The sequence below is a fragment of the Vidua macroura genome, chromosome 5 (genome assembly GCF_024509145.1).
Source record: "Vidua macroura isolate BioBank_ID:100142 chromosome 5, ASM2450914v1, whole genome shotgun sequence".
Classification (NCBI taxonomy): domain Eukaryota; kingdom Metazoa; phylum Chordata; class Aves; order Passeriformes; family Viduidae; genus Vidua; species Vidua macroura.
The window spans coordinates 17,423,515-17,436,988 of record NC_071575.1 but is presented as its reverse complement, the minus strand read 5'-3'; the positions used below and the strand labels follow the sequence as shown (position 1 = coordinate 17,436,988).

General features: G+C 45.8%; 1 long non-coding RNA gene across 1 annotated transcript; it reads right to left on the bottom strand.

Annotated features, from left to right (window-relative positions):
• Positions 1-2,977: 2,977 nt before the first annotated feature.
• On the bottom strand, positions 2,978-4,824 carry LOC128807221 (uncharacterized). The gene is made up of 3 exons (XR_008437087.1): positions 4,779-4,824; positions 3,413-3,562; positions 2,978-3,281 (listed from the first exon to the last, which is right to left on the bottom strand). It is a non-coding gene; the product is annotated as an uncharacterized LOC128807221 (long non-coding RNA).
• Positions 4,825-13,474: the final 8,650 nt, after the last annotated feature.

Genomic DNA, 13,474 nt, shown 5'->3' with positions numbered 1-13,474 from the left:
TGAGCACTGCTTATTGAATATATTTAGTGAGGAAAGAAGGGTTGGGCTAGTGCAGTAACAACAAGCAAAACCTTCATCTCAGTTGATAGGTGGCTTGTGGCTACTGGCAGGACCCAAAAGGCTCATTTTCCCAGGGACACTGGAAGTGACTGCAATTTCATCCTTCCTTCTGTCCTTAAGTACCTCAGGGTGCTTGGGTAACAGCAGTATCTGAAGTCCCTACGCACCTTTCCCCCTACCCCATTTTCACAGAGAGAGTGGGGACACCACCTGAATGTGAAATGGCTTTTTTCTTCCTCCTCATCAGCCACAGCCCTGTTGGCTTCAAGCACAAGTCCTGCTGTGTGAGGCTACAACTGTAACTAACCCTGGAGCAGTTTGGTAGCTGTAAAAAGGTGTCAGTGCTTGAAGGGTGCCTGGATCCTGCCTGTTCTGCTGCCTGCCCACTGTGTACACTGAGGTGTGATGGGTTGGAGGTGGCAGCTGATTTACTGGGACTGGACACCTGCCTTTACTGTGTACCCCACCAGCACTGTGGCAGCTGGTGAGCAGGAGCTCTGTTGTCGCCTTACCTACTGTCGTGGTTTGACATGGAAGTGAATTTTTTTTTCAGGAAGTTGGGTCAAACCAATCAGTGGTCAGGTTTGGATACTGGCACCTGGAGTGACCACTGAAAGTATGGACACGCCTCTGAGAACACAGCGGGTTAAAAGCAAGAACTCTCAGGGGAGCTGTCTCTTTGGTTCTGGTCATCGGAGAGTGCAGACTCTCCCCTGCCCTTAGGCTGGGCAGGGGAGAGGAAGCCACGCGGCCTTGTCCAGGTAGGCCGAGGGGCTGAAGGTCTGGAACCGAGCCAGCTCCTGTGGACGGAAGGGTGGAGAGAAGAGGAGATGCCTTTGTTCCCTCCCCACAGAGGGAAAGTGACAGAGAGCCTGACGACACCTGGAGATTTGCTGGCAGAGGAGAAGGAGAAAGGGGGGGAGGGATGGTGCCCAGCGTGAGAGGCGGGATGCTGGACCGAGATATCAGCCGTCCAGGGAGTCTGAACTTTTAACCCTTTCCAGGAAATGAGGGCTTTGTAAAATATTACTCCTCCTTGATTTGTAGTGGAAGAGAGATAGTCCGGGACCTGAGATGTTAGAAGAAGAAATATTTAGGTGGGAGGAGATGATGAAGTAGCTTTTGGCTGGACTTTTCTTGTTAGCCATGGACTGAACCAAAATCTCCTGCAATAGAGACTGCATTTTAGGGGGATGCAGTGGTGACCCAAGGAGACCTGCTTCAGCAACCACCAGCACAGGAATGGCAAGAACAGAAGAAAGCTGAGGAGGGAATGGTGATGCCCTCTGTCTTCGGGAAGAAGATGATCTCTGTTCTTGGACCCTTGGCCCCAGGGGAAAATGGGGGGGACTGTAGTCCCAAGATGAGAAGCTGAACTGTTGTATCTTTGGGTCCATGGCAAAGCATCCTTAAAGGAGCCCTATGAGCAGTCTGTCCATGCATGGTGGTGAGAGCACTGTGACATGGAATGGAGAGTGTCACACTGGCAGATTTTTTTTTCCGGGCGGTTGCCATGTGTGACAGGGAAACACAGGAGGTGGCAACTGTGTTTCCTGGGGGGTCTGTGGTGCAAGAGAGACTTCTCTCTCCCTTGATAGCTTGAGTATTGATTATCTGAAGGGTGGTAATTTGATCAGGAATCCCAGGTGATGTTTCATGGTGGGTGTTTTAGGAATTGGGAGGAGGAGGGGTGTTTTAAAAGGTCTTCATCCTGGATTTAGTTTATGTGTTTTCTGTAGTAGTAGTAGTTTAATAAAGTTTTTTTTTTCCCTTTGTTATTAAGCTTGGGCCTGCTCTGCTCTGTTCCTGATAACATCTCACAGCATTTATTTGGGGAAGGTGCATTTTCATGGGGGCGCTGGCATTGTGCCAGTGTCAAACCATTGACACCTACCAGACTTGGGGAGTCTGTAAAGATTCCTAATATTTTCCTCTCAAAGCAATGACACAGCCATTTTGCCCTCTCCTTTGCCCCAACCCTTGGCCATTTTAGCTACTCTTCTCCATGCCTGCTCTGACTCCACGCTGCCCTCCTGGGAAACAGGGACCAAAACTGCCTACCATATCCCAGAGCTGCATGCAGCTGGATTTTATAGGGTAGCAAAATGGTACAAAGGAAGAGGACTGCACAGTGGCATCCCGTTCCACTCAGGAATAAACACCTTCAGCCAGCGCTACTCTTGACCCCTTTTCCCACCCATTCCTTGCATTGGACAAAGGTATTTTCACCAATCACTTTAACTGTGATATTTTCCCAACCTTTCTGTCCTTATAAATGTAATACTAATCAGGGAAATTTTCACAGGGTGTGTGTAAGAGAGAGACCCTAACTTCTTGTGCTGCAAATATGGGGACAGCTCAGCTCAAAGCTCAGGCTCTCCTCCAAGCAATGCAGTGAAGGGAGCATGAGTGGATGCATCCTCAAGGAATATGCAACCACCTCTGGGCAGGAAACTACAGCAGCAGGGTGTGGTAAACCAGGGAAGTGTGAAGGTGAGGGCTACTGCTAATAGAAGTGGCTTAGGGGAATTTTGAGACAAACTAATTGCACGAGTTAGCAGTTGTCTCATGGGGAACCTCTCTTAAAACAATCTTGCAGAGTGTCCATCAGACAGTCGTTCTGATGACCTTGCTGAAAGGTCTGCTATGAGGCAGAGGAGCAAGAATGGAGGAATAAGGAAGGACTTCTCTGACTCTTTTCCTAAGTGTGAAATGCTAATTCTAGATAACTTTGGATTTTAGTGGAGAAAAACAAAATATCTAAAAATAAAATATCCTTTCACAAGAGCCATACTCTGTTTAGAAACTGCATTTATTCTCCAGCATTTGCTAACTGGACCATGGCAGGACTTCAGAGCATCATTTTCCACTCATAATGCAGCTTCTAGCACTGCCAGTGCAGTCTTTTGCCATTTCATTCAACAACTTTCAGGTGGGAAAATGGGAGAAAGGGGAAGTCTGCTGTACTGCACTTCAGGAAACCACCCTGGGCCCTGGTGGCATTGCATTTGCCAGTTGGGTGCTCTCGGGGAGATGGCAGCACACGAGGGCCCCACCAGACAGGGGAGGGGCTCTCAGCTGGTTGAGCATAGCACACGTGCTTGTGGGGGGACTTGTGGCATGGTAGGACTGAGGCATCCTGTGCTCATCTCCTGAGGTATGTCTCGGTCAAATGCACGCTGTCTGGGAGGCCAGAATACCCCTCAGAATGGTGAAACAGCCTGGAAAACATATTTGCCCATTTTTATCCTGGTACTTTAGCTGAACTCACCTCCATAGCAGAGACAAGTAATTTGAGCATTCTGAGTCTTAGTGTCACCAGCTATAAAAACGGGGTTAATATCAAGCTTACCTACTTTCCAGTGAGTTGCAGCTAATTAGAGTTAGCGTTAGTTAATGTTTGCACAGCCTTGGGATGTGAAAATGGTAATATCATGCTCAGTATTACTCCTGGTGCCTAGACACCATGATTCTTCATAACCAGAGCAGTCAATTAAATTAGCTGGAAGTGGAGAGATAGAGCAGTGAGGAAGGCAGAGGAGATACAAACTTCATACTGTATACATGATGGCCTGAAGCTGCAGAGGGCAGGGAAAGCTCTGTTCCTGCTACTAAGGGAGCCAGAGAAACAGATCTGTTTGTATAGGAGTGCAGATGTTTCCCAACAGCTTTGGGCTGCACTGCAGCAGTCCGCTGGCTGAGGAAGGGAAGGGTCAGTTCCTGACAGATTTATGGGATAGAGGGCTCTGTTTAATCCTCACATGGCTTTTGCTCATAATGTGTTGAGGATGCTGATTTCCTGTGAGGTCTTCTGGACAAAGCAGAGCAGCACTTCCCAGAGAATGAAGACCAACCCTGCCTCATGTCTATCAGCTAGCAGCATCCCTGGTGGGGAGTAAGGAAGTCTCATCCCAGTGGGCAGTACAGGACAGTGTTGCACCAGCCACAGTGCAGAACAGCACTCGGCATAACACAGCCTGTTAGGTGCACTGTCTTGAACAGGGGATCCATTTCACCCATGCCAGCTGTGGGGAGCAGACACTCAGGGACTGTAGGAGAAGTAGAGTGGAACAGAGCCATCTCTGTTCCCAGCAAGACACTGCTCTGAAGGGAAAAATCATTGGACTTTCTTGAAGCCCAAAAGGGGGAATGTATAAGTGTGTGATGCCATTTCCCAAACCTGGACTTTGTCCAAGACACTTGGATTAATACCATATTTTATGGTGATTAATCAGGACTGACTACCCATATCAGGACCATGGCTTGCAACCTTTCAAGAGCCATCCCCAGTCATGCAGAAGTCTGGCCACTTGCAGAGATGTGACCCACCAGGAAGGCAGAGGGAGGATTGTCACACTCTGGATCACCAGTGCTGTTTCTTAGAGCTCCCCAGTGCTAACCTACATATTAGCAAAGGATTTGGCTAGAGCTCCTGGCCAGCTTCCATACTCTGCAATTGCATTCTGCTGCCTTGAAATCCCCCTCCTCACACACATGCACAAGCACACCCCATGGTTTAAGAGGGATACAGAAGCTGTCACTGCTTTCTGTCCAAAATCCCTGCACAGTGGTGGAGGTGGCTTATCCTTCTCAGGAACATACTCTTATTTCAGTTCCACAAGACATGAATTATGTGCCTGGAAAGGTTATAAAAACACTTTGGAAACCTTTGGAAGGAAGGTGCAATCTTGAGATGAAAAGTGATATTAAAATGTCACCTGGTTTGACTTCTGGCATGATCAAGGCCTCAGGCTTGGACTAGGGGGAGGTGTCCTCGTGACGCTGGGAAAAATCTAAGCACTAAGCATATTCCATTTATGAAGTCATAAAGATGTCAGTACTGGGTAACTGATTTAGGATTTTGTTCCTCCTTTCTCCTCCTTTCCTTGTCCTGTAGATTTTCTTCAGCCTCCTCCTCCTCCTCACACTCTGTTCTCCTCCCAAAGAAGCCAAGTATCTCCTGCTGTCAGAATGATTATTCTCCCTTGTATTAGAATGAATGATTAGTCTTTGTCTAGTTGCCTCCATAATTAAGTGCTGCATGAAAGAATATTTTTATAAGTAACCAAGGCAGTTGCTCCCTCTGGAGCTGTTGGGAGCATGGTACAGCTCTCCACTGGCTTATAGGCAGAGAAGTGGGTGTCCTGCATGGAAAGGCATTCACAGACAACCCCTGTCATGGGTGCTGCATTCTCAAGCTGTGCTTGTAGCTGGGGCATATTCATCCCAACAATGCTGTGTGCACATGATGATCCATTTGGATTCATTTATGGGCTGCTACAGATACCCCACCTGATGTGTGTTTGCAAAGGGGCACAGACTCAACCCCAGGTACCCTGTCCTATGTAGGTTTGTGCACTCCTGACCCAGGACTGAGTCTCTGCATACCTCCAGCTTGTCTTTCTCATTTCCCTGACTCAAAACCATCAAACTAGTCCTTTCCTGTCTCTGTGTACCCCCTGGATAAGCTCCATATTAAGAGAAGGCTTTTGAGGGAGGGCTGGGGTAAGGGAAGAGGTCTTGAGTGGAAAAGGGATATTAGACAAAATAAAGCCTAACGAACACCCCACCCTTCCTATAAATATCCCAAGAGCTCCTCTGCTTCCTAGCAGCACTAATGAGGCTCAACAGGAGTGATGGAGGGCAACAAAGGAATCACTGATGAACAATCAGAAATGGTGCTTGGCTGCTAATCGGACTAATGAGCTGCTTTGCATAAGATGAGAGGGAGGGAGGAAGATGAGCAGATGGGCTCTTGGAGGGAAGGCCAGCGGCAGCAGGAGTGTCACAAGGAGTGCCCTACAGCATGGCAGCGCTGGCTGCTGTCTCTCTACTCCTTCCTGGCAGGAGACACTGACCATGAGAGGGCCAGCACTGGGCAGCTCTGCCAGAGTGGCTCAGGCACAACTGAAAGCCTGGTGTGAACCACGACTTATCACAACATGCCTCAACCCACATGGCAGTTCTTGTATCATCCCTGTGCATCAGAGAGGTTAATCCAATAATTCGCTGAGGAAAGGGGGAACACATCTTCTGTAACTCCAGTGGCCAAGACACAGACATGGGGAACTCCAAAGTACAATTCATACTACTCTTAGATATATCCAAATCAGAGCAGAGGTGTCAGACTCTGAAAGTGTATTTACCATGGAGGGCTGGATTGATTCTCCACTTGTCTATCTTCTGAGAGACACCAGCTGACCAGCTCATCAGGCACATACCCTGGGGGTTTATTATCCCTATGAAGGGGATTAGCATCTTGTTCCCTACATTTTTCCAGTAGGAACAGGGGTCCAGTTGTAGGTGAGAAACTCAGGTTTCACAGTGAATTAGCAGCTGTGTTACTGGGAAGGAAGGTATAGGAGAAAGAGCAAGAGACAGACTGCAAAGGAGATATGCTAGTCTGTGCCTCCATCAGCCATGTATAGGCAAACCATAGCTTAATCCCAGCCCACATAAAAATATCGACAAAGATTTTGGGACTTAAGGGACTTAAATGCCTGGTGCATTCCAGCAATGCATGTCAGGTACACAAAGAGGATTTCCCAGCTTGAGGATATGACACAGGCAAAACACATTTGCGTAATTTTTCCTTGGCACATTAGTACCATTTCTACTATGCTTGCTAATGGGAGACCAGAGGGACTATGGTTTCCTGTTTTGCTTTCTGCACCTGACTGCTGATCCTTCAGCACTGCTAGGTGAGAGCAGATCTACCATCTCTGTCATCTTATTTCAGACCTTGACCATTTTTCTGAGGCTGTGGGCAACCATGCAAGTCATGATCTCTATTGCAATCCAGAAAATCCATCTGCTAATAGCTGTCTGAGGTCTGTCAATGTGTTTCCCTTTCACACAAGCTCTCAGAACAGCCAGAAAATGGTAACGACTGTGCAGCAAGAGCAGCAGGTTAGAAAGGCTGCAGCATTGCTCTTGTTTGAATTCAGAAGCAGATGCTATAATTTATCTTGCAAATGGAACTGTAGGAATGATTTTCTGCCTCGCCTCCATAATTTGTTGGCACTTTACCTAGGTGCACAGCTGTGGATGGGGTGTCCTCACAATAGGGAGAAGGCACTGAGCTCTCTGCCTACTTACCAGCTTGCACTGGGAGAGATGATCGCAGGCTGGGTGCAGCTCCTCTAGCAAAGAGGAGCTGATGAAAACTCTATTTCCCCTATAGCAGAGGTTGTGTGCAAAGCTGCACACTGACTCCCACTCCTTATGCTTCTCCACTGCAAGGGGCATCTCTAGCATGAGATGGACTTAGAGAACCAGTTCTATATTCTGAGAAGCCTATGAGCTACATAAAGCCACCAGATATTCAGATGGTCCTTATGCTTCTCAAAGTTTTGCAGGGAAAGGGAGCAATAGAAAGGGATAATTTAGTACTGGATAGATGAGATTTACAGTGCCATGTTGTCTTGAAGCCAGCCAGCTGGAATGCCCTCAGTGCTGGGCTGGGAGAGACACCATGCTGTGCAGGTGCTCACAGGAGAGCCATGCTCCATCTTTCCTCAGACCTTTTCCAGCTGCTTCTTTGCCCCTCCAGAGTCCTACATGTTGAACTCCAACCTGTGAACTCCCTAATTTGAGCCCAGGAGGACGTGATATCTATACCTAGGATGGTACACCTATCTCCTAGCATGGAGATCTGAGCTGTGAGGCTGATCACTTACAGGCTCTTTGTGCTGCTTGTGGGATATTCAATCCTGTCACCCTTCTCAAGTCTGCATGCCTAGAGAGCTGCACTCTGACTTGCTGTGACTGTCCCCCTGTCACTGTAGCCCTCCTGTAGCCTTCCAAGGACTGCTGAAAATGCTTCTCCAGGACCACCTTCTGGCAGCTCTGCAGAGCTGCATAGAAGTCCTGTAGAAAAACCCTGAAGATTTTCTCTGTAAGGAGAAGTAAAGGAAGAGAAGTAAAAAAAGACATGCTTGGCTCAAAATCCAATTCCTTTCTTCTGAAATGGCCACCCTGCTTTTCTGAAGCCTGATCAAAGAAAGAAATCTACCTCTTTGTTAATGTGATGTTATCCTTAAGGACTGTAGTGACATGAGGCTAGAGAAGGCCAGATCCACATGGATGCACAGATGTAGATATATAAATCCTGTGTGTCCCAAGAGTGTACAAGAGAAATCCATGATAGATTACTGGAGCAGAACATGAAAACACAATAGACAAAATGCAACATGAGTTTAGCAGTTATGGTTGTCACTGCCAGTGGCATTGGATCAGGTAGGATGAGAGAAGGGCTGGAGGCCACTCTGTAGCACTGAGGAGGGAAAGCATTGCAAGGCAAAACTGCAGAGAGTGATGGAAGGATGCTGTCTATGGCCATCAGTCTCTGTCTGGTCTGCTTTCTGTAACTGCTTTGCCATGCTTTGCTGGCATTTACTGCCAGCTTCTTCCCTGGAGTGAAGAAAGGGTACTGCTATCCAGGCCTAGCAATTATGTACGTTTTCCCCTTCAAGATCCAGAGGTACTAAGATTGCTCACTCGGAGCACAGTTTTGTAACCTATTCCCCTGCTGCTGATCCTGGCATCAGAATCTGAGAGCACAGGTACTTGTTTTCTCTAGCTATTGGCACACTCCAATATTCTTACTCCACTCCATATTTCTTTTCCTAAAAGTTAGTCAGAGTCCAAATGAGGAGGAAGGACACTAGACAGACCTGCCCAATAGAAATTTTCCCTAGCATGTCCTTTCATAGTCTGGTCCTTAAAATACAGGACAGGGTGGTTGTTGCTGCCCTAAGTGAATTCAGTGAAACTAATCACTGTAGTAGTACCTTCCTTCCAGCTGATAAATGCTCTCCTGCTTCCTCTGTGTGATAAGCTATTATGGCTGAAGGACGCTGAGTTGGGCTTTTTTTTTTGTTTGTGATTTTTGTGTTTGTTTGGTCATTGGTTTTTTTGGGTTGTTTTTTTTGCCTTTTTTTTTTGTTTTTTTTTTTTTTTTTTTTTGTTTTTTTTGTTTTTTTTTTTTTGTTTTTGTTTTTTTTTTTTTTTTTTGCCTTTTTTTTTTTGTTTAGTTAGTGCTGTTTCTAGCTGGGGAAGAAAATGCCTTTGTTGAAACCATGGTGGGCAGAGGAGTGTCTGTCATGTCCCCATGATCACAGAGCTGTTGTGCTGACTTTATTTATTCTATCTGTATGATTATGCTGGGTCTCAGCAGATGAGCTGCATCTGCAGAATTCTTCAATGAACACCTGGAGATATTACTCTGAAGATAGTTATATCATTAGACATCTGGATGGAGGTCAGGAGCTGTAGGTTCAACCACTTCTATCACAAACTTAATTGCAACTTTAGACAAGGTATTTTAACCTTTTGCAATTAATTCTTGCCTCCCCTCTGCAAAATACAGATACCTAAATCTTTCTCTTACCCACTTGGATTACAAAATGCATAACTGATTCTCTTTGTGCTCCTGAACATTACAATACCACAGACAGATAGTTTTAGTATTACAGCTCATCATTTTTAGTAAGTGATCATACAGTGATGCTCTTTGCGAGAGGGTGAAAGCTATGTTTGGACTCCTGTTCCAGTTCTTCTCATATCAGTATTTTCTGTATGTCTTCAGTTCCCTCTCCTTTTTCATATTCCTTTTTTTTCCTCTTGAATTCTTTCATGCCAGCTGTGGTAAAACAGCTGCCATGGAGTACCTCAGCTTTGACATACATGTATGTGAGAAATAGGAGGTGACAGTTGGAAACAAAGTTGTCTTGTCTTGGATGAAAAACTGCAAGTTCGTATTCCAAAATCTGCAGTTAAGAACGACTTTAACCCTTAAATTCTGTTGCAGGCCATATTTACACAGCAAAGCAACATCATGGAAGGACGAAAATCCACAATTTACCCAAACCTTCACAGACATTTGGTCTGCAACAGGTATCTATATTTTCCTTGGAGCTCATTCCATCATCTATAGAAACATCCATTTCCAGGAGCTCTGTAACATCTGAGAACTTGCACAGATCAAGTAGAAAATTTACAAATGCACCCAATTGAGGAAAGGGGTCTGTTGCATCTCTGTAATTATCTTTCAATTCACTGACATACCTAACAGGAAAGTCCTCTTTCTTTGGTAGATTGCTCCAGCAGAAGCATCATAGGATATGTTGCCATGGAAACAAAACCATTTTCTTCTCGTATTTCAGTAATGTGTTGAAGGTTTTCAGGGCCTTTTCCCTTTTTTTGCTCTGCTTGGCCCTTCAGCATTTACTGTGCATCATATGCTGGAAGTGTAATGCTCTTATTCTTCAAAACCCAAACAACTCACAAAACAACTCACAAAATTGTTCTTTCATCTAAACTGACTCTTTGCCATCCTTCCCTCTTACTCATTGTCTCTGTCATTTAATGGCTTTCTGTGACAATCTAACTCCCAATCAGCAATTTACTTTGCGTGATACAAAATTACTTTGCCTGTGCCCAAAAGCTCTCCCCAAGGGCAAGGGAGAAGTCCTGCTACCCGTCTTGCAGATGAAGTTTTTCCCTGTTACACAATGCAGTTGAATCTCTTTTGGGGTATCAGAGTGAGAAGGAAGGAAGTGTAATCTTTTCCACTCATGGGAAGAAAGTGATGAAATGTGCTTTCACAGCAATGATTTTTGTCTCTGCAGATTCAATGCCTTGCAGTCTCTACTGTGAAACCTACAACCACAGCCTGCTTGCTTCATTGCATAGCACTGGGTTGAACTTGGTATTGGAGTCTTGAATTTGTTATTGAATTGCATAACAGATGAAAGAAGAGATCTAGGAGCAGTCAAGCTCTGAGGAGATGGTCCTCACTAGGCTGCAACTGCCTGTTTCCTTTCATGTCCTACAGTTCACTCTAAACAATGTATGTCCCACTGCAACTCCTCCCTTGCAGTCCACAGGTGGCTTGCAGCTTGTAAAAACCTTTTGAGAAGCTTGGCAAAAAGTCTTATGTTGGTGACCATCACATTACATCCCCTCAGAATTTGTGGGCAGCATTTCAGATAAAATTATTATGAGCACACTCATCAGTCACAGCTTCCCTCCATTCTTTCCCTCCAGAAGGACAGCTTTGGGTACTTCTGCCCTTACGTGCTAAAGATGACTACAAAGGATGTAGTCTGTTTGTGTTTTGTTGCTTCTAAGTGTGTGGGAATAACTGTCAGTCCTAGAAGGCAAACAGTGTGTTCTAGATCGTTAAAAAACAAAAGGCAATTTATTTGAAGACAGCAGGGGTTTGGATGGCTCTGAAGGCATCCTCTGACCCTGCAAAAGGATAAGCTAGGACAAGCAAAAGCATGAGAGAATGCCCATGTTTACTGCAGGAATAAGAAGAAGAGCTGCATTTCACAGCTGAGATACTGAGGTGGGATGACAAGAGTGCAGATAATTAACAAGCAATCTTAATGAGTGTTGGGCCTGCTACAGAAAGAGAAAAGTAAAAGGAGGGGTTTCCTATTAATCAAATTGTTCCTCTTCGGTAGTTCGGGAACACATGCTCTAAAATCAGTCATCAACCACCATCACTAACTTCCCATAATCTACTGCAATTGCCCCACTCCAGGAGAAGGGTCAGAGGGGAAGATTATGAGACCCCAGTGTGTGCACTGGAAGGCTTAAGATAGCAAAACAAGTGTGGCTTCCTCCCAGGGAGATTAGTCTCCTGTTTCATTATTTGTGCTCTCAAATAGGAGTCAGGTTAAGCTGTCTCTTTATTTGTTTAGGAGACCCCTAACTTTTGCTAGAAAAGGGTTCTAATGGATTAAGAGTTGGTGGAATTCCCAAGAATCCATGGAAAATGTTCACAAGTCAAGGGCATGCTTTGGGAGGTGCCTTCTTTCTGGGGAGCAGAACCACAACACTGAGCACTCGAAGTAGTGGAAGACTTTGCTCTCCAGGTCCAAATGACACAGTGTGCTAAAATACACTCCCAGTTCACAGATTAACAACAAAATTGTCTACCACCAAGGGAAGTGCTTGAGATTAAACCATTATAAAATTGCACGCTAAACTCATAATTACTTCTAGCATTTCTTTCCAAAGATGCAGGGCTGAACAGTGCCTCTTCTTTTGTAGCAATTATTGACAACAAATGGTTTAGCTCAAGCTTAGTAAAGATACTTTTAGTTGAAGCCTCTATTTTTCCACTATGGACTGGGACTTAATATTTTTGGCCACAGCCCAAAGAGGTGACATTTCAAAGTATGAATAAAACTAGCATAAGAACTTGTAATTGTGCAAAGACAACTAAGATCTACAATTCCTCTAATTCCTTCTGTTGTCTGTTGCTTTTTCTCATGATCTATACTACCTCCGTTTGCTTAAACAGCCAAATAAAGATGCAAGAGCCATCCTGTTACAGTTTTATCTACTGCCTTGCACAGGAGCTGTTGGGGACTGTTGATGGGGGATGTGGAGTGGGGCTCTAAAAGCAGAGATGAGACTACTGCTGTGATGAGATGAGCAGAGGTGGACTGCACAGAACTGGGAGGGTGGTCCCATGGGAAATATAATCATCACACTGGTGCCAGTCACAGTTAGTAGCACTGGGGCTTAAATCCCCATCATCATGGTTATCAGAGTTGGCAGGAAAAGGGAGCAATTTAAGCAGATGGAATATCTCTAATCTTCCTAGTAGTTGTATTTGTGCATTGCTGCCATGAGGACAAATAATCTGGGCATCTAAATCCCTTGTCTACACTTGGAGTGTATCCAAATGGATGTCAAGGTAAACAATCACAAATACTGGCTTGGACTGTCTACTCTTGAGGCCTCCAGCAATGTCACCATGCTGGGTGGTTGTGGATTATGATCCCTGCCAAATGTACACAGGGCTTACTCTGAACGTGTCCTTTGGAGCACAGTTCTCTTCCTAACGCAGCTTTTAGGAGCCAACCCCTGTGCTGGCACACCAACCAGATTACAGCTTTGTCTTGCAGTGGAAAGGGGCTATGGGACTGATAAAGAGCAAGAATTTGGGACAGATGGGAGAGCGTGGGTGATAACTTCTCACATGAGATTCTGTACGCACACCATTTTCCTCAGGGGAGGGTCTGGGCTCTTCAGACAGCAGCAATGTGAGGCTGTGGGGGCTTGGCTGGGCTCCTTTGAGGTACTGACATGCTGTGTGGCTGTTCTCCATGGCTAGGGCATAGGGTACAAATCAGCAGAGCTGCGTGGCATGGGGTAGGAAGGCAGGCTGCTCCCTGGGCAGGCTGCTCTCTGGGCTGCTCTCTGGGCACAGCTGCCTCTGGGTGCAGTTTGACTGTAGTAGTAGCAGACAGTGGATGCCCACCGAGCAAGAGTTCCACTTAGGGGTGCATCCTCCAGCCACTGAGCCCAACTCAGCATTCTGGACCCTTTCATTCCAGAGCCCATAGCTCTCACACTGCTGTCTCAGAGATTAACTGGTTCCTGCTTCCCTACT